This window comes from Pieris napi, chromosome 15, assembly GCF_905475465.1.
Source record: "Pieris napi chromosome 15, ilPieNapi1.2, whole genome shotgun sequence".
NCBI lineage: Eukaryota > Metazoa > Arthropoda > Insecta > Lepidoptera > Pieridae > Pieris > Pieris napi.
In genome coordinates, this window is record NC_062248.1 from 6387082 (window position 1) to 6406153 (window position 19072).

A 19072-nucleotide genomic window follows, 5' to 3' on the forward strand; every position below is an offset into this window, starting at 1 on the left:
CAGAAGTCGGCATCTCTCGGACCTGCAATTTTCATTTCAATAATGCGCTTTCGTTATGTCGGATACCTTTTTTATTACCGTTTGCTTTTACATTGTATATTTTTTAGAACATTTGCAATCTCTGAATGGATTCGTCTAAAACGAGACGGGCTTTTTAAGAATAACTATTTTGTTATTAAATATTTCTTTGGATGTAGAATGTTTTTTGGACTATGGGGTTGCATGAAATTGTTATAGCCGGGTGTTAATACCAGTGACTCCGTTGGTTCTTTACTCTTTTGGTTTGCCTTGAAATAAATATTTTACATTCGTTTTACTTAACAATACATAATTCATTTCATTTCACAATAGACAAAACAATCAAATTGTTTCTAGGCATTGGACTTAGTACCGCCAGATTACAAGCCCAGTGTTAACCATCTCCACCACCATCCACCGGTTGTTGTCCATCTGTCCTATAGAAAAATGATCAAATTTGGTACAGCGGTTGTGGATTGAAACAAAGTCATATTTGTCTTTTATTGACATAACTTTTACACATTTAAAGGAAACAATTTTTTACCGGATTGAAGTTATGTATTATTATAAATTTACAATTTTTTTTATTAATTCAAAATTTACAAATAGAGGACACCGTGAGCCATTTCTGCCAAAACCCTCCATCTTTTAGTCGTTACCAACTCCGGGGAAATAAATACAGATAATACAACTTTTTCTACAGCTGTGATACTTTTTGACATTCAACACCTTTTGTCTTCAGTCACCGTGACCACGCACGCTATAAAGCACGCGAAACGTTGGTTAAATTTAAAATTATGTAAAATAATTGTAAATTTATAATAATACTTCAATCCGGTAAAAAATTGTTTCCTTTAAAAGTCATATTTATAAACTACAGTTATATTAATAGAATGTTCATCAAGCAGAAATTGCATAGAATCACAATAAAAGCAAATAAAAAGGAAAACTGATTTCCCATTTTCCTTTAAATCGGCAAAGTGAAGCAGACATTGTTATCTGATTGCAGATCTGTCCCCAAGCTGTCGTTCCAGGTTTTGTAGACTTGCTTTACAGTGAAACTATCTTGATTCTAAGTATTATAGTCGCTTTTACACGCGATTTGGTCCGCCATTTTGAATTTTCATAGAGTCGTTATTCCGTCATAAATGTGATAGTAACCTCACTTATCAACTCATTTTGACGATACTTATAGATTATAACTAGCAAACTCGGCGAACTCCGTTTCGCCACCAGATGGCTTCGTTTTATGTAACATTTTGTTTGGTGATCCCGCTTTTCTGTAGAAATTTTTCCTGAATTTTCTTTGCTATAAACCTCACGGAGACCGAGACCTTTCCAACGAATGCAAAACCGTGGAAATCGGTTCGTGCGTTCTGGAGTTATAGCGTCAGGAAGGAAAACCCGACTTATTTTTATATAGTAGATATTGTTGGTGTTTAAAAATATCGTAACCTCTTTGACGCAGAGAGCAAGTCCATCATATAATATTTTTTCATTATTATATTTAAAAGCTCTATCTAAAGATTAACTGTATTCCTTATCAAATTTTTTCTAGTATATAAGTAGTTTTACATACAATAAAATAAAATACTATCAACGAGGTTTATCCATTTAGTGGTACTCTTTATAGCGATTGCGATATTTTTGTATACAATAACCCTGAGGTTGCAACCCGGAAATGATTCGGAATCCTGGGAATTCCTGGTTTTCAAATGTTATAAATTTATATATTAGTTTCAATTATGTCTCTCCGTACTGAGCAAGAGTTGGCGTGAATAGTTGTAAATTTCAAAAATACTTCCTAACTCCAAAATAAACAAATATATTGTTAATCAATTATATCGACGTATATGAAAAGTCACTCACAAAGTACTAATTAATAAAAACAAGAAATACAGTACACGTCATTATTACTAAAGGATAAAAAGGCTGCAATAAAGCTTACAATAACTACAGTAGTATGAATTTCAAACGCGTTGTTCATTCCCTTTTATGTACCCCTCTCGATATAAGTATATAATAAGTAGGTGCATTTAATGTTTTGATTTTCATTGTAAGCGTATAGTAGGCTTTGTCTGCAGCCCGGCTTCTTATTAACGTGCATAAATATCGGCCCCCTTCCTCCCTAGCAGGCGAGGCGACGCTCCAAACAAATCAACCTGGGCTATACATAGTATAAACACAGGGTTTCGATTAAGGAATTTGCGTATTAAGTATTCATGATTTATATTTTACATACTTTAATATTTCATTTGTATATCTAGAGAATAAAATCTTAAAGCAGCATGAACGCTTCGAAGTGTACTCTTAAATTGTAAATTGTGTTATTTTTAATGTTTTTCCACATAATAAAGTACTCGGTTATTGATGTTAAATGATTCCTATATTTCATACCAGTTACAAAAATTAAAAACAAAATGCTTGATGTAACGTTCGCGGTACTTTTAGCTTCCATCCAATATCGTGCGTTATGTTTTTTATTTACAAAACATTAAACAGGCTGAAGCAAAGTTGAAAAGTATTTTACTAGATTTTATTATCTGGAACGAGTAATTTTCCCCGTACAAACACTCTGCTTTGTTCGTTCGAGGGCTTCAGCCCGCGCTAAATTTGAATTCATGTTCCGAACGAGCTACATAAACCAATTACTGAGCAGAACCGAGCCAATGGCGGCCGGCACGCTACAATCGATAACTCACAATATGCCCGCTAGAGGGCGGCTATATCTACGCTACTGCGCGCCCACTCCACTCCTCCATGTTGCGCAGCTGACAATGACACTTTGCCTCGACGTCTACTCTTCCACGTAGTTTCACAAGAAGCGATAAATAAGTAAACGAACTGTTTTGAGCCCAAATTCACACATTCATTTTGAGCACAACATCCTTCAATAAATGCGGCTCTAATTGTAAACTAACACACTTATTTTCGAGAATATTTTCATAATGTAGAAATGGCTCTACTATAAAATATTTCACGTATAAGCATGACTATATAGAGTGAAGTATTGGAGTAAATTTTAATTAGATAAAATGGAACTATTGTCTTATCAGAATGTATGCACGATAATGTGAATAAACCGCGCGCCCCTACAAAGTAGAATGGAGCATGCGCTCATGTAGTCAGCTGCTGCTTAGCTTGCTGTTCCGTATCGCGCTTCTAGCCCGCTTTCAATGTTTTCCGTTTTATTTTGTTATTTATGTGATGTTAACCAATTTTTTGAATAAAATTTATTTAGAATCTTTTAGTGGACAGTACTGTGCATTATTATTGTGGTGCTTGCTGCAAAACAGACGATAAACCCAGGTAAACGCCTTTGTATTTTTTGTTTGTCGTGGACATAACCTCTCTACCATGACGTATCGCACACATTTTACGATTTAACACTCGTGTTTTCGATTGAATCACATCTTATTACGGATAAATACCATTACATTCACTATAATCTTCGTATGATTGTATGTTTAATGCTGTCACGGAGAGGTTTTGTTTAATTTTAACCATGTTTTTAGTCCTCTGTGAGGGCGGTTTATTTTGTTTATTTCATAAATGAACCTTATCGTTAGCCGTATCTCATGTATATTGGTATACACTTTAGTGAAGTAGTTCAGTAAAATATTGTAATGGGTTTAATGTTGATATGAAGTGAATCACCATGACAATGCCCGCTTGATAAAACAATGGTATTGTCCAAGATTTCCACAGGGGGCGCTAGTCGTCACAATATTGCAGTGTTGCAAATAGGTACTGTTCTAACGTTCTGTCGTTTTATTTGACGTTTGATAAAAAATAGCATAAAAACATGGTATAGCTTATCTATATTTATTGAATTTTTTTTTAACAGTATAGCATAGGTAATTTAGGTAATAAAAAATTTAATTAGTTTAGCGTTATTTTTACTTACATTTAAGTTGTCGTTCCCGCCAATTTCGTCCATTACTTTTTGATATCTATGTAAATGTAACGCATTTTTACTATTTCTATATATCTAAAAGATTAGATGCTTGCGACTATGTCTAAAAACAAATCCTGTATTTCCAATGTGAATAAAGGCCTGAAATAGTGAACGTAATACACCAACTTACAGATATAATTCGTGAATAGGTTTATACAGATAATATTATTAATTCATAACATACCTATTTAATTAAAACCATAGTACAATGTCCTATACAAAAATCGTTAAGTGCACATGAATAGCACAACGTTTCCAAATGTCGACTTTTGTCGAAAATGTCCGTCTCGTCAGCCATATTCCGCTTAATGTTGCAATATTACCGTCGCCGGCCGGCGAGCATTTACATACATTAATGTGCACTGTACATGCGTTCAACTCTGTCCGTTTTGTGTGCGTTGCGAATTAAGTGTAATTGAGCCATTTGGACAGTGTCTACCTTTTGCAACTCTGCCTTGACACTTGGTCATTATAGCATCTATTTTTACACTTATGATTTTAAATTTGGAATGAGTATATACTTTTTTGTAATTCAAAAATGGAATTCAATAATTTGCTGTTACGAATATTACGTTAGTTCAATGAATAAAGACTATGAAATATTACTGCCTACTTATATTTAAAAAAAAAATAATAATAATATCAGCTTTCCGGATTAAGGTCTATTTGTGTCAGAATATTGGTAGCTGTCAAGCATTCGAATTTCGAATTACAAATTAAAAACATGAATGCGTTTTCAAAGTATGTACCAAGAAAATTAAGAAAAATAATATATAATTACTTTTAAGCCAATTCTTGTATAGATGAAACAACCCCTTAAGAATATCCATCTTCACCCCCTTGAGAACAAACAGGCTCCATGGAATTTTGTTATTAGCGTTAGGGTTATTAAGAGACCTGCCTGATTGATAGTACCTGCACGGGCTGGGCTTGTAATCGCATTCATAAATTTACCTACCCCTTGGCACTGCCAGCTACCATATTTGCTTAGTATGCAAATATTTTCATAGTTTTTATCACGCGCTCCTATTATGACCAGCGCTGAAAATTTGATGTAGAGAATACTTTTTTTTAAATATAACGTGCCTAGTAGAGAAGCGAGGTTCTGAAGCCTGAGGAAATATAAAGGAAAAAGATACAGAAATCTATGGCCATGAATAAGGCTTGTGTTGAGTAGTACTGTCAAAGAAAAATCATTATATTACGACCAATTTACATAATTGTATGTATGCTGGGCACCGTTTAGGTAACCATACAATTGATACTTGCTTACTCTTTGTATAATAATAAAAAATAAAAATAAATAGTTTAAATGACAAATATTTGTATGATATTTTCCTAGAACATTGTGGTTAATTTTTTTTTACCAACAGCAAGTGCTTGCTACTTTACCTTAAACACAACACAATAAAAAAATCACTTACGACTTGACTTTTTGTATGAATTGGTGCACTTGGGATACGAATTCATTTCTTTTTATTTAAATCTCTTATGCGATTTATATGCTCGCTTTGGCACACTAGTTATGAAGTGCCTGAATTATTTTATTTGGTTTCCAAATTATCTGACAGCGGGCGAGGTAATGTCACTCGGCGCTTGACAAAGCGACTGTTGGCACGGAGAGGATTTGCTCGCAGCTATGTAAACAAAGAGGGCAAAAAGGTTGAAAACAAAAAGTAATAAAAGTTTTATTTATCCCCAGTTTTATACTACGGAAAGGAATTATAACTTTATGAACACCTCATTATGTTAAAATGTCAACGTTTACCGCGCTTTATAATTTTTACACTGTGTTGAACGTCAGACGACATTTGATGGTAGATATCCAAAAATAGACATTCGAAATTTAAAATAAATTGTTGTTGTCAATTGTCAACTGTTGTGCCAAATGGCTTTGGCTTATTTAGTACGTTGAAGGCGATAGTCCAATTTGATGCCCTGTAAAACGAATATATGAGCGAACTTATAAGCGAAGGATTGGCTGGATAAATTCTACAGCGATAGACGTTGGAAAGTGTGGTATGCTAGTTAACAATCCCTTGCCATAAAAAAATAAAAAGACTAAAAGATAGGCTTCTTAAAGGAGTTAGTCGGGCGATGCCTTCTTCGTGATTGAATATTGACATTGAGCGCGGGGCGGCGCCAGGTACCATTCGCTCTATTTTTTGACCCCGCGGTGTATCGCGTGGGGCGATCGACCTTGTACAACTTACCAACTTTAATGTACACGTAAGGAAAAAAAATAAACGAAAGCTTTCATATTATTTCATAACGGAGTCATTATAAGCGAATTAAAAGTTACCTAATTTTTAAAACCTTTTTAATGTTTTTATTGATTTGTTTTTAATCCAAATCTTACATAAAGATTGTACACATACAAAATAATCACACTCTTAGATATCGTTACCTTCGGCGTACATAGTACTTAGCTTTTCTTCTAATATGCTTTTGTAGGTTAATTTTCATCCCATGTTTGCGCTTGACAGTTTCTAAAATACATTGAAAAAGAGTAATCCAGCAAATGCCGCCGACATAAACTTCCTTAACCTCATTACCCGACCACAAATGCTTAGCTAATAATGCCTTGAAATAATTAAATTTTAACATTGAAATAGTATGCTAAATAACAAACTGTTCTATTAAAAAAAAGCTGGGTTTCAAATATTTATTCGGCTGTAGGTGTTTTTATCTATCGAAGTTTGCCATAGAGTCACTCGAGTAGCACTCGAATTAGGTCAATAGCAGTACAAAAGGTGTGGCATCAGATAAGCGTATCCCGTTCACTAACAAAGCCCTGATTTTCGCCTCATTTATTGACGTGAAATATTGAAAAAAACTGCCTTTGTTGGATTAAACCGCGTGAATTAAAACAGTGGAGGAAACGATACTAAACAACTAAAGAAGTTCGGTTCAAATATACTTTATTTCTCAAAGAATTTCATTCGCTTAGTGAATAAATTTAGAGTTATGTACATCGTGTTATGAAATTATTTGAAAATAAGCTATATAAAATAAAAATATTAGTTGCTAACAATAAGTTCAACCAATATTATAATCACTCATGTATTATGTTTACATATAATTTAATTGTTTGTCGTGAATGATTGTTACCTTGATGGGTTTAAGGTTTGTGTAATCTGTGTTTCTAAATCCCGAATTACAATACAAAGTATAATTTTTACTACAAACTCCGTAGTTTGGGCTCAATTATATAAGATTTAACAACTAATAATAAATTAGAAACTCCAAAACATATGGTAGAAAAAAGTATAATTTAGTAGAAAACAACAAGTGAATTTGCTGCGCAATTGTTTACTTGTCAACTTACAGCCTTCAAAATGTTTAAAAAACCAAATAAGACATTAAAAGACGCCTTTTTTGTACCACAGTCAACATATAGGTAATCATTAGGCTGTTTGCCCGGCACCCTTTAATGTGTTTGCTTTCTCAACAGTTTCATACCACGCCTGTGTTGCCATTTTGCTCCACGATTAGGGTCGCCTTTAGCTCCATATTCTCGTATAAAACAAAGAACATTGGATGACTAAAATGTTTGTATTTCATTCTTATAAATTTGATGTTTGATATTGTATATGAGATCATCTTTTTGCTGTTTGATTAAGGCAATGTGAAGGTCAGTGATATGTGTATTTACTCACGTAGTTAAAAGGATTGCATCCAAATGATATCTAGTAGCAATTTTTGACATTTGGTTAATTTGTTTTTTATTAGCTTGACTGACTATAACAAAACGCGCAGTATTTTAGCAACCGTTGGTCACTTCCGTTGGTGTTGTTCCCACGAGAATGTAAGTGCGGGCTCCTATTTCACCATGCCTCCTGCTGATAGAAGACAAATCTTTGTTTTTATTTATTTTATTATTATTAATTAAGTATTAATTACTTAAGATGTCACGTGGAACATGGTGTAATGGTTGCAGCTCCTTACAAACATTGTGTAAAACAAAAAACTTGGCGATTAATAGGAGTGGGGGAGAGTTTATTGTCAGTTCTTTTCATCCGTTCTACACCCTTGATTTGAAAACTGGTAGTAAATGTAAAATTAGAATCATTTAATATATATGTATTTCTTTTTTGACGTTCATATGTGTACATTGTGTTACCTATATGAATAAATGATTTCGATTTCAATTTTCTCAAATTCTTGGAAACCTTTATTTCAAATACATCTGTAATAAAGCTAATACAGGAGATATTGAAAATTTATAAAGAGCGTAAATATATGTTGCTAAGCCCTACCGACGAGCGAACCAAATTTTGTTTTTATTTCTATTTTCGGGAACACGAAGCAATATGCGAAGTAACGACTGAAAACTTCGCGCGGGGGATATTCGAGTAAATAGTTTTATTCAGGGCCATTTTGACTTTTATTTTATTTTTCGTATATATTCCCTCGCACGGCCGTAAAACGTACCTGGATACCATACCCGGGACGGCGGAATAACGCAGCTCGGCTCACGAGAAATTTATTATTGAGACCTTTTTGCCGGCTCCATCGACAGACATTGCGAGAGCGAAAGTTATGAATGACACATGTTTTGAAATATTACCTGCGCTGAACAGTTCCAGAAGAAAATTTCATAGGATGAGAAGTTTATTTGTCGTGAAATATGTGGGAGTTTTATGAGAGCGACTTTTACAATGCTGTGGATCAAGTAATTTTCTTCCAGGTCTGTTTTGCATGGTAATAAATATGACGGTGAATAAAAATATGAGGTGTGACAAATTGGATAGATCTTATTTGGTACTTTAGTGTCATAAGGCAGTCACTCAATTCACCTTATGTAGAAGTAAACTAGCCCCAATATACCCCTAAAACAGAAAATACATTCTAACCAAAATATTTTTATCTGCTCGCAGATTCGTTATATACGTTATATTAAAAAATACGTACGTTTAATAGCTCATAAATATATTAATTACAAAACGCAGGCACACAAAGTATATAGAAACAATCCAAATAGTGCAACAACAATCATAAAAACGTTTTTCTAGATCTCTTTAAATCTCATATTTTAATACAAACCATGTGTTCTCGAGCAGTGTTGGCCTTGGCTTCAGCGTGCGACTCTCATCCCTGAGGTCGTAGGTTCGATCGATGGATGTGCAGCGATTGACTTTCTTTGTGCGCATTTAACATTGGTTCGAACGGTGAAAGAAAACATCGTGAGGAAACCGACATGTCTAAGACCCAAAAAGTCGACGGCGTGTGTCAGGCACTGGAGGCTGATCACCTACTTGCTTATTAGATTGAAAAATGATCATGAAACAGATTCAAAAAATCTGAGGCCAAGACCTAAAGTGGTTGTAGCGCCGTTGATTTATTTTTATGTGTTCTCGAGGTGTCCCATAAACTAATGAAAATATGAAATGTAATATAGAAATATATAGAAGAAAGCACAGTATATATTCAAATATAACTGTCGACGAATTAACAAACGTTTCGAGTAATTGAAAGCGCCTGAAAACAGTTAACCAGAAGTTAACCTATTAGAATTGGTTACCTTCAAGGAGCACTTAACTGGGCGTATGTGACTGTATGATCGTGTAATTGGATTTTACTTGCCCAACGAGCAAATACTACGCTTCAACGGCCCTAGTCATCCTGATTCGGACATCTGTCCGACACATGCTTTCACTAACGTCTATTCACTACGAACCACCGAAGCAAGCTTTTCTAGCGACGGTGTTATTTGCTTAAAACTCATGCCTTCAAATATCATATACGATCAGCAGTATCAGGCTTTTGTCTTAAGTATTCGCACGTTTATATTCGTTCGTATTACTGGTTTATATAATTTTAATACTGTGCTGCAAATATTGAGTAGGGATACCGATAACATTTGAAAGAAATCTATAAAGTAGGTAAGTTTTTTACACGCTTTATATTAGCTTCACCTGTATGTATATGTAACCGACTCCTTCAGACTCGATTTTGACCCACTTTAAACGGACAGATTTAATTCAAACTTTGTACACTTATAAAGAATCAGCGACGATATAATAATTTCATAGGTTTATCTCGAAAAAAAAAAAGATTTTTTTTTAAAGTCCACAAAGCAATACGATTAAATTGAGACAACACATATTGCTGCTAGGACTAAAAAGTGGAAAATAAATATAGTTAAAAAAAACTATAAAACACGCTTTTAAAGCACATCAAACTAAAACGTGAAAAATAATTCCTAATTTAGGCTGAAAATGGTAATGAACTTTAAAAGCGTGTTTTATAGTTTTTTTTAACTATATTTATTTAAAACTAGCTGACCTGGCTAACTTCGTTCCGCCCTACAACCTTATAATATCGTTGTTTCTTTAATTTAACTTATTTTAGGATTTCATTAATGTTAAGTATTACATTAATACAACTTTTTTGCAAGTACAGAAATGTTTTATTGCTTGCCATTGCGAGAATGGCAGTTTTACACATTAGGCATCTTCTCTCTAGCGTCAATATGGCAATACTGCATGTTAAGCACTTTCTGATATCCAACATCTTTTGTTCAGGATCAAAGCATGGTTATGCATCTCCTGATTCACCTCAAGATCGGAATTTCTTGAACTGACACGAATTCGACGTAAAATGATGCGTAGTTTTGTCAACAGATAAAACCACCATATGGTTTTTGCATTCGTAAAATTAATTAATTAATTTATTGTTATTCGATAACTTATCCGATATTTTATTGCTTATTCTGCTATTCGGGACGAAAACAAATCCAACAAATCAAAAACCATGGCAATCGGTCCAGCCGTTCTCGAGTTATAAGTGTTGTAACAAACACGACTTTCTTTTATATATATAGATATAAAGGTTGATTTTTCTGTGTTACACAACAGTGACAATTTTTAGAAATATTAATTTATGAAAAATATTACACGTAACACGGGTCGGGCATTGTTTCCGCCATGACTTGTGACAAAATTAACGCGAGCCTTGTCCTTCCGGCCATATTTAGTTCGCACCCTCAGGGAGCGATGTAAAAAGTACGCGAATGTGGTCAGTTTTTTCTGCCAATTATGGAAATTCAGACAATGCTCTACCTGCTGCATGTTACAGTTATTCTCTCGGGGCAGCGCTCAGCTTGTTCCTGTTTCACTTGTTGAGAAAGTTTCTAATTTCACTTTTCCTACTAGTTTAATCGTCAATGCAGTTTATATTGCCGGTTTGAATAACATCAATAAACACTAATATTGGCGAGACGAAGTTTAGTAATAATTTTGATGTCATTGCTTTGCTAGTAAAGTAAAGATTTATATTTACAAACAAAGAGTTTTAAAATCATACATTCTTAATTTGTGCTTATTCAATATATTATTGTCTCCCTTTTTACCAAAATGCTTTCGTTGCTTCAAACCTGAGAGCAACATTCGTATTCAAAATATCGTGGAGTTGTTTATTTACGACACTCTTACTTATGACAATCTATAGGAACTGTTTCGGAAAAATACATTTTGTATGGCCATTAAGGTTTACCAAAATAATTAAAAGATCTTCCGTCTAGTCTTTAAAAATCGACTTGGTGTATTACTTTTGGAAAAAATTTATTATTCAATAAATTGTTATTTGCGTGAGACACTGTAGTTGATATAAATTTAATAACGTATGGTATGATATGTACGATTGAAATAATATAAGAACAGATCAATTCATATGACTAATAATGTAAAATGCCTTGAAATTTTTGTACCATATTCTTGCTATAAATTATTATTATTATATATTGTCTCGTAAATGACATTGTTATGTAAGATGCACTAGTCACATAAAAACGATTTATTAAGTGTTCGATGCAAGATGACAATCAGTACTATCCGGAAGCCCGGAAGCTCTGAGTCAGCAGCGATCAGAATATTCGCGGAACTCAACCCTCCAGAGGGGGTGAGTGAGCTAATGACCGTCGGTTGACCATCGAAAGTTACGCGAAACTGCACCCTCATGGCTGTAACATTTGAACTCTTAATACCTCATCCGATTTTGCAACCGTGCGTGTATGCAGCCTTTCAATCGGCACTGTTATTTTGATAAATATGCATGAACGAAACCAGCAGAGTGGGTAACATTAAACGCCATGAAAATTTAATGTTTCCTCGTATGACTCATTCGTCGAAGGGTTAATTTTTTTACGATCTAGATCAATATGGTGTTTGTGAGGGAAGTGCCCTAACAATCTAGACCAAAGGGTTGGTCTAATTATATCCTTGGGCATAATTTTTATGTCAATTGCGTGTTTCGATTTCCCCTAATACAAATTTTAAGTAACCAAAACAACCAATGTTTTTTAAACAATATAAAATAGAACCATTTCTTTGTATTGTATTAGGATTATGGTCTATTAATAGCGCCATTTCGTTAAATCCTGAATTCCCATCATCATATTGGTTACTTTGTTATCATCCCCGGAACTCTTAAATCATGATCGAATGTGGAACTCTACTCGCACAAGTCCTCTTCTCCAACCAGACAGTTGGGCCAGCAATATTTATTTATATAACACTGCACAAAGACGTTGACTGCGCATCTATTTCGTCATTTATTTCAGAACCTATGAACATAAAACGTTCGAAATAATGATAATATAAGTTTCAAGAAAAATAGCAATACTAATATTTGTAACATGCAGATGCGATTTTTTCAGTTTGAATTCTCTTTAAGTGATATTATATTTATTCAAAACATATTTTATATTTATAATTATCAGTAATTTCCTATTAACAACATGGTAATTTTCCTGCGCTTATTAGATGAATATGTAAATCGGGGTTTACGCGCATTTAATTCAAATACAATATTGTTATTATCTTTTAGGCCATGTAACTGATTAGTTATTAATGTTTCATATTTGTATCCTTATGTATAAACCTGAATGGGCATGTATGCATTATAATTTACATAGATAATTTTATATTTTACCCGCATCGGTATGACTAGCAACATAAGACAAAAATGTGTACCATTTCTTATATATATCAAACTCCGGTAAATGCACCTCAATCTATTCCTTTAAAGGATTGTCTATATGCATAGGTACCAGTTACAATCTAATAAAATTAAATATGTGTTTTGCCTTTGTAACTGCGAAGTCACAGGCTCCCAAAATCTAGTTCTCTCTACGTACCCATACAAATTTATTTCTTATACATAATATATGTTATTGTTATTATGCTTACGCTATCATAAATATTAAAAAAATAATTTTCAATAATTAAAGATACATATTGGTTGAAAGAGAGGCAAAGCGTTTCTCAGAAATGCGATATAAATCTATGAATTATAAATAGAAAATAACCGTTTATTCTTTGCTATAACGATCATACCAAGCCATCAGTCAATGTATAGAGAGTAGTGCTATAATGTAGTGCGGCTAATTATTTAGAAAGGCTTGAAAAATTCGAACAATAAAGAACACTAAGAGTACATTCACTTTGCTACCTTGGCCCACGCAAGGTAACTGGGTGATATTATTCTGCCAATGACGACTTCGAAAGTGCCTGGAGTCAAGATCCGGTTTTAATACGATATTTAAGTCCGAATAATGTTTTTAAAAATATCCTGTTGGTATGGAGAAGATACGCCAAATTTGTTTTGATTGTTATTTATAATTTTTGATACAGATATATTTTGCTTTTATTTATTATATAGTAAACATATTAGCAATTATTTCGTTAGATTTCCGTCGGAACATTATTGAAAATGTTTAACAATTAGTGTCATATCAAATTACAAAACTAAAGAATCACTTACATCTAATTAAAGTTATTTATGAAATATTAAATTTATAGGTTTGAGACATATTATATAGATATTTGCTTTATGATTTACATATTATTTGATATTATAAATTATATTTATTACATCTCATTTCCTAAATGTAAGCTGTGTATTCTTGAGTTATCTCAATAAATAATAAATAACCAACAATCGAATCCCAATAAGTGTATATGGTATAAACTGATGGCACAATTTTTTATTGTGCGGTGCGAGTGAAACAAAAAGATTTTAATAAACCAAGCGTCGGTATTACAGCAACCGAAGCAATATGCATTCATTTAGTGCCACGTAAAATGAAACATAACACTAGAATGTCAGCGCCGCAACGACTCTACGGAAAAAAAACATTATATAAATCTAAATATTTTTGTTGTATAATTTCGTAGATACCAAAACTTGCATGTATCCTTTTTAAAGGATCCGAATTTCGTTCTGCTGAATTTAATTTCTACCATTAATTGTTACTTTTTTGAGGTATCGAAAAAAATAATATGATTACAAAAATAATTATTTTGAATGCGATAGTCGATATGTAAACAGACTAACAGAAATGTTTGGTTTTCATTAATTCCGTGTAATTGACTCAGCTTTAAATCTCATGTCTTTGGAGCATTGAATAAGACGTGTCGTAGTCATACCGTGCACATTTTCGTATGAGTTAAAAAAAGCTTAAAATAAAGAGTAGGATTTGTTACAATATCGAATTGCTGACTGTCCTTGTAGCAAAACAGTTGAAGAGACGGTGTTACATGTTCTGACCGACTGTCAAATGTATGGATACGACAGGTAACACTGAACAAGCTCTGGGAATAAAAGTAACAGAGACGAATTTAAAGGAAATAATGTTCAACATTATGTTAAGAAGCATCTTACTGAAATTTGCTGTAAAGGTCATACAAAAAGTTGTAAAAGAAAACGGTAGTCGGGGCATTATCTAGAAAATATTTTAAAAAAAGCATAAAAATATACATAAACCAATTTTCTTTATTCCAAAAAGCGCTCTTTTATATGGACTCGGTTCATTGTGAAAATTTTCTGCGAATTGCAATTCGTTTGTATATGTTATGAATTTCGTGTTTGAAGCACCCGACGGCATATGTTATTCCTGAGTCCGTTCTAATATTTTTATATCAATTTTAACTCGCTGTTACTCCTGAAAAACCTCGTATCGGGAAAAATGTCCTCTAGGACCACTATATGCGTTATTCTTCGGCCATAAGACAAAGTTATTATTTTGAGGAAATTAGAATAACCGCTATGCACTATTTTACTTCGAAACAAAGTCGGCAAACATAAGCAAGCATATAATATAAATTTGCATAGACAAAATGCAGTTTGAGCGCCGAAGACATTTACCTCGGGAGGTTTTCACAAACTGGTTTGCAAGTGCAGCCTGCGCACAGGCACCTTCGAGACACGATTACATCATCCAACGCTTTTGCAATTCACAAAACTAGTTTTTGTCATACTGTTTCAGGGCTATACATTTAGCGGAGTTCAAAATGTCGGCTATATTTGTAAAAATATACAATAAATTTAGAAATAGAGTTATCTTTAACTTTACATTACATTTCATTCAAGAACTTTTTACTATAACTGACTGACGGACTGATCGGATTAACTACGATAATTTAATTAACATATTTTTATTTAAAATTTAAATACACCCTAATTGTAATATTCTCCTTAACTATTTGAATGTCTTAATAAAACTATTTGATCATAAAAAAAGAGAAAGCATAAATCTTATATGTACAATGAAGTTCGTGACTTATTTGTTTAGTCATTCGCACTGACAAGACGGCTGCTGGAGAAAGTGGACTTAGATGCTCTACTTTCCGTACTCAACATAATATTACAATCAAATATTATAAATGCGAAAGTACGCTATGCTATGGGTAAAGTCTAAATAAAACGGCAAGAGTACTTAAATTTTAAGTGCATTTTAAAATACGCCTTCACATAATTAATATTGACGACTCATTGGTCTAGTGGTTAGTACCCCTGACTGCGAATCCATGGGTCCCGGGTTCGATCCCCGGCTAAAGCGAACATCGATGTGATGAGCATTTGGTGTTCTGATTAGGTCTTGGATGTTTAATACGTATTTATATGTCTATCTATCTATAATATGTATATCCGTTGCCTAGTACCCATAACACAAGCTTCACCAGCTTAGCATGAGACTAGGTCAAATGGTGTGAATTGTCTTAAAAAAAATATACAACAACCAAATTACAGAATATAAAACTAATACCTACTTAATAACCTTAAAACATATAACAATAAAATATATTATTGAAAAGAGAATAAGGCAAGGTTCCGAAGATACTGGCAGCGTTCCCCTAACATAGTTATAATGGAACATTCTTGCTATGAGTTCACTGCATTCATACTAAACATAGTACATATATACATTTAACCACATGTAAGTAATAACTTTTTTCGCATATCTGATGTTATATATACTAGAATTTCAATGCAGGGAATCCTCATACTCCAAGAGATTGAGGTTTGCGTCTACCAAATAATATATCCCATGGCTTATGATAATAATAAGCTATGTCAAAAACATATCCCTGCACTATGCCGGTTTAATACCTTATCACCTTATTGTAATAATATTTTTTTTATTTGATGGAGTAGTTATTTCTGTATGACACACAGAGCCGTCTTGAATGTTTCGGTAGATGTTGACACGTAACTTTCAATATTTTAAATTATTTAAGGTGCCTTTTGAATTACGGCTTCCGTATTATATAAGCTTTTATTTTTTACTAAGTCTTGAAAACGGTCGATTTAATAAATTAATAAAAAGTTTCGTTACTGTCCCACAGTGCAGTTGACTAAGGGGGCGAAAAAATTATGCAACGTAACCGCCGAAATCTGAGGCCTATAGACAAAAACACGTTATTACTATTTTACGTTTCATTATTAGTTTCACGGATACATGGCGATTGGTGTGTGCGTGGGGCGCCTCAAGTCTGCGCCGCCGCCCTCTTGCCCTCACGCGATGCCATATTTTGTTAACCACAAATAGTTTTAAGCTTTGCAAAATTACCTTAGATTACACCATGAACATGAAACGTTTAAACAACTTTGGCGCCAAAAATTACGGCTAGACCTGTTTGCCGTATATTACGTTTGTATTCGTATCTAATTGAGTACAATTTTTCTTACAAGTTGAACTTTAACACAGAATCGAAATCAGAATTCAGAGGTCAAAGAGCAGACAACAGGTTTCTAAATAATTGTCTTGGCTTTTTTAATATTACGCACCCTCAATACTATTGCATGTGAGACTGATCTATTTTATTGACTGTCTAAATTCACAAAGACCTTATTCATAACTTGTTATAAAAGGTTGTATATATTTACATAATACTTGTTTTTAGTTTTAATTTTTATATTGCAGTAGTATTCAGTTTTTAAGAATAAAAATTAGGAAAACTTCTTAATTGAATATTGGACTAAAACTTATATGATTCAAGCTATTTGTGAACCGAGTTTAACGGAATGATTAAGAATCTTTGATGCGCAATAAAACGACTAAAAAGTGTTGACTCACTCGTCCCATTACTATTAGTAACTATACTGTAAGCACTATGACGATGCCCCTTTTTGCGTATACTTATAAAGTAAATTTAATCTTGAACTCTTGTCTTATTTATGTAGTTAGTTGTAGTTGAACGTATTATGTTCTTCAGTCCACGGCGGATTATCTATTGAGACTTGCTGTCAATTATTGAAGTGTAATAGTTTATGAGTAGAGCTGTGTTGGCCTAGTGGCTTCAGCGTGCGACTCTCATCCCTGAGGTCGTAGGTTCGATCCCCAGCTGTGCACCAATGGACTTTTTTTCTATGTGCGCATTAAACATTCGCTTGTTTCCTTCAGGAAAACATCGTAAGGAAACCGACATGTCTTAGACCCGAAAAGTCGACGGCGTGTGTCAGGCACTGGAGGCTGATCAGCTACTTGCCTATTAGATTGAAAAATGATCATGAAACAGATTCGGAAATCTGAGGCCTAGACCTAAAAGAAGTTGTAGCGCCATTGATTTAAATTTTGTATAGTTTATGAGTAGGGTGCCTTTTTCCATAATTTTTACAAACACAGCCAACATCTTCATTTATGTACTGTTAAAAAATCATTAGAATTTAGAATTTATTATTTTATAGCATTAGAACGTACGTAGTACATATTATTTTCCTTTACGATCCATTTTGTATAACATTTTAGCGAGGTTAAGGCACGTAATTTGGTCTGGTATTAGATTAATAAAAATCTATCAATATTTACAGGAACGATGTCAGACGACACGCAACAATGAGCACAATATGATGCGAAAATATTACACACGAGTTGACTCATCATTTATATTGCTATACTTGTAACTGGATGAAAGTTAATTAATTTATACTGTAAATTGTACTAGCTGTAATTTTTTAACACCCGATGCAAAATGCATATTATTTTTATTTAGTATATTTTAATTTAGGTACCTATTAATTTAAGTGTATTTTTCATTATGTTATTTATGCTTTGTAATTATTGAAGAAAAGTATTCATTAAGTATAGTAATTATTTAAGTATAGTTTAAGAAAACAGTACCTACAGCCAATTAGGACTTAGGAATTCTAAATAAGGTACTAATTTTTTTCAGAGCAAGCATGGTCACGTGTTGACTGTCAATCATTGCATAAAATTAATTCCAATGATGTAAACGTTTTCTACTTATAAAGCGTGATAATTGAATATTTCTTAATACCTGCGTCAATAAAATTAAGGTAGGTTTTATTCGTATATACAATGTAGTGTTTAGTAAACAGATTACTACTTGCATTTAGAGAGCTACGCTTGCGGTATGCACTAAGTGCCCTACGGATTACGCTTTCGTGTTGACCCACCATGGTAAAGTGGACATTTAGATTGTCTCTAATGCTTCATTGATATATATATACATTTAAGACACAAGTGTTTAAAATTATAGAAAAACAACAGTTGATAGTCATTCTCACAATCACTCTGTAGTCAAAGTGAATTTCAAAACACTTTAGTATTAAAGTGTTGTATCAAGTATGAAGAAGAAGGGATATATATATTTATTACCTACTTCTTTTTTATCATTTTTTTATCCTTAACCTCTAATATATACCCTTTATAATGTAAATGTACATTAAAAAGGGCATCAATTATCGTAATTTCAAGTATATAACGTGTTTTGTTTGCTTGCGTTGATAAAGTTAAATCATCTATAATAATTTAATAAAGAAATAGCAACTTTAATATAAATAATTGGCTAC

At 33.2% G+C, this 19072-nt stretch overlaps 1 protein-coding gene across 2 annotated transcripts in view; it reads left to right on the forward strand.

Moving 5' to 3' along the window:
• The window catches only part of LOC125056703 (muscleblind-like protein), a 164866-nt gene that overhangs the window by 56565 nt on the left and 89229 nt on the right, over nucleotides 1–19072 (forward strand). The window contains exon 1 of one of the 2 annotated variants that reach the window (XM_047659972.1): nucleotides 3139–3327. The exons of the other annotated variant lie outside the window; for it this stretch is intronic. The gene's annotated coding sequence lies outside the window, so the exon portion shown is untranslated. Of the gene's footprint in view, nucleotides 1–3138; nucleotides 3328–19072 lie in introns of those variants that run through there. 2 annotated transcript variants of the gene reach the window in all.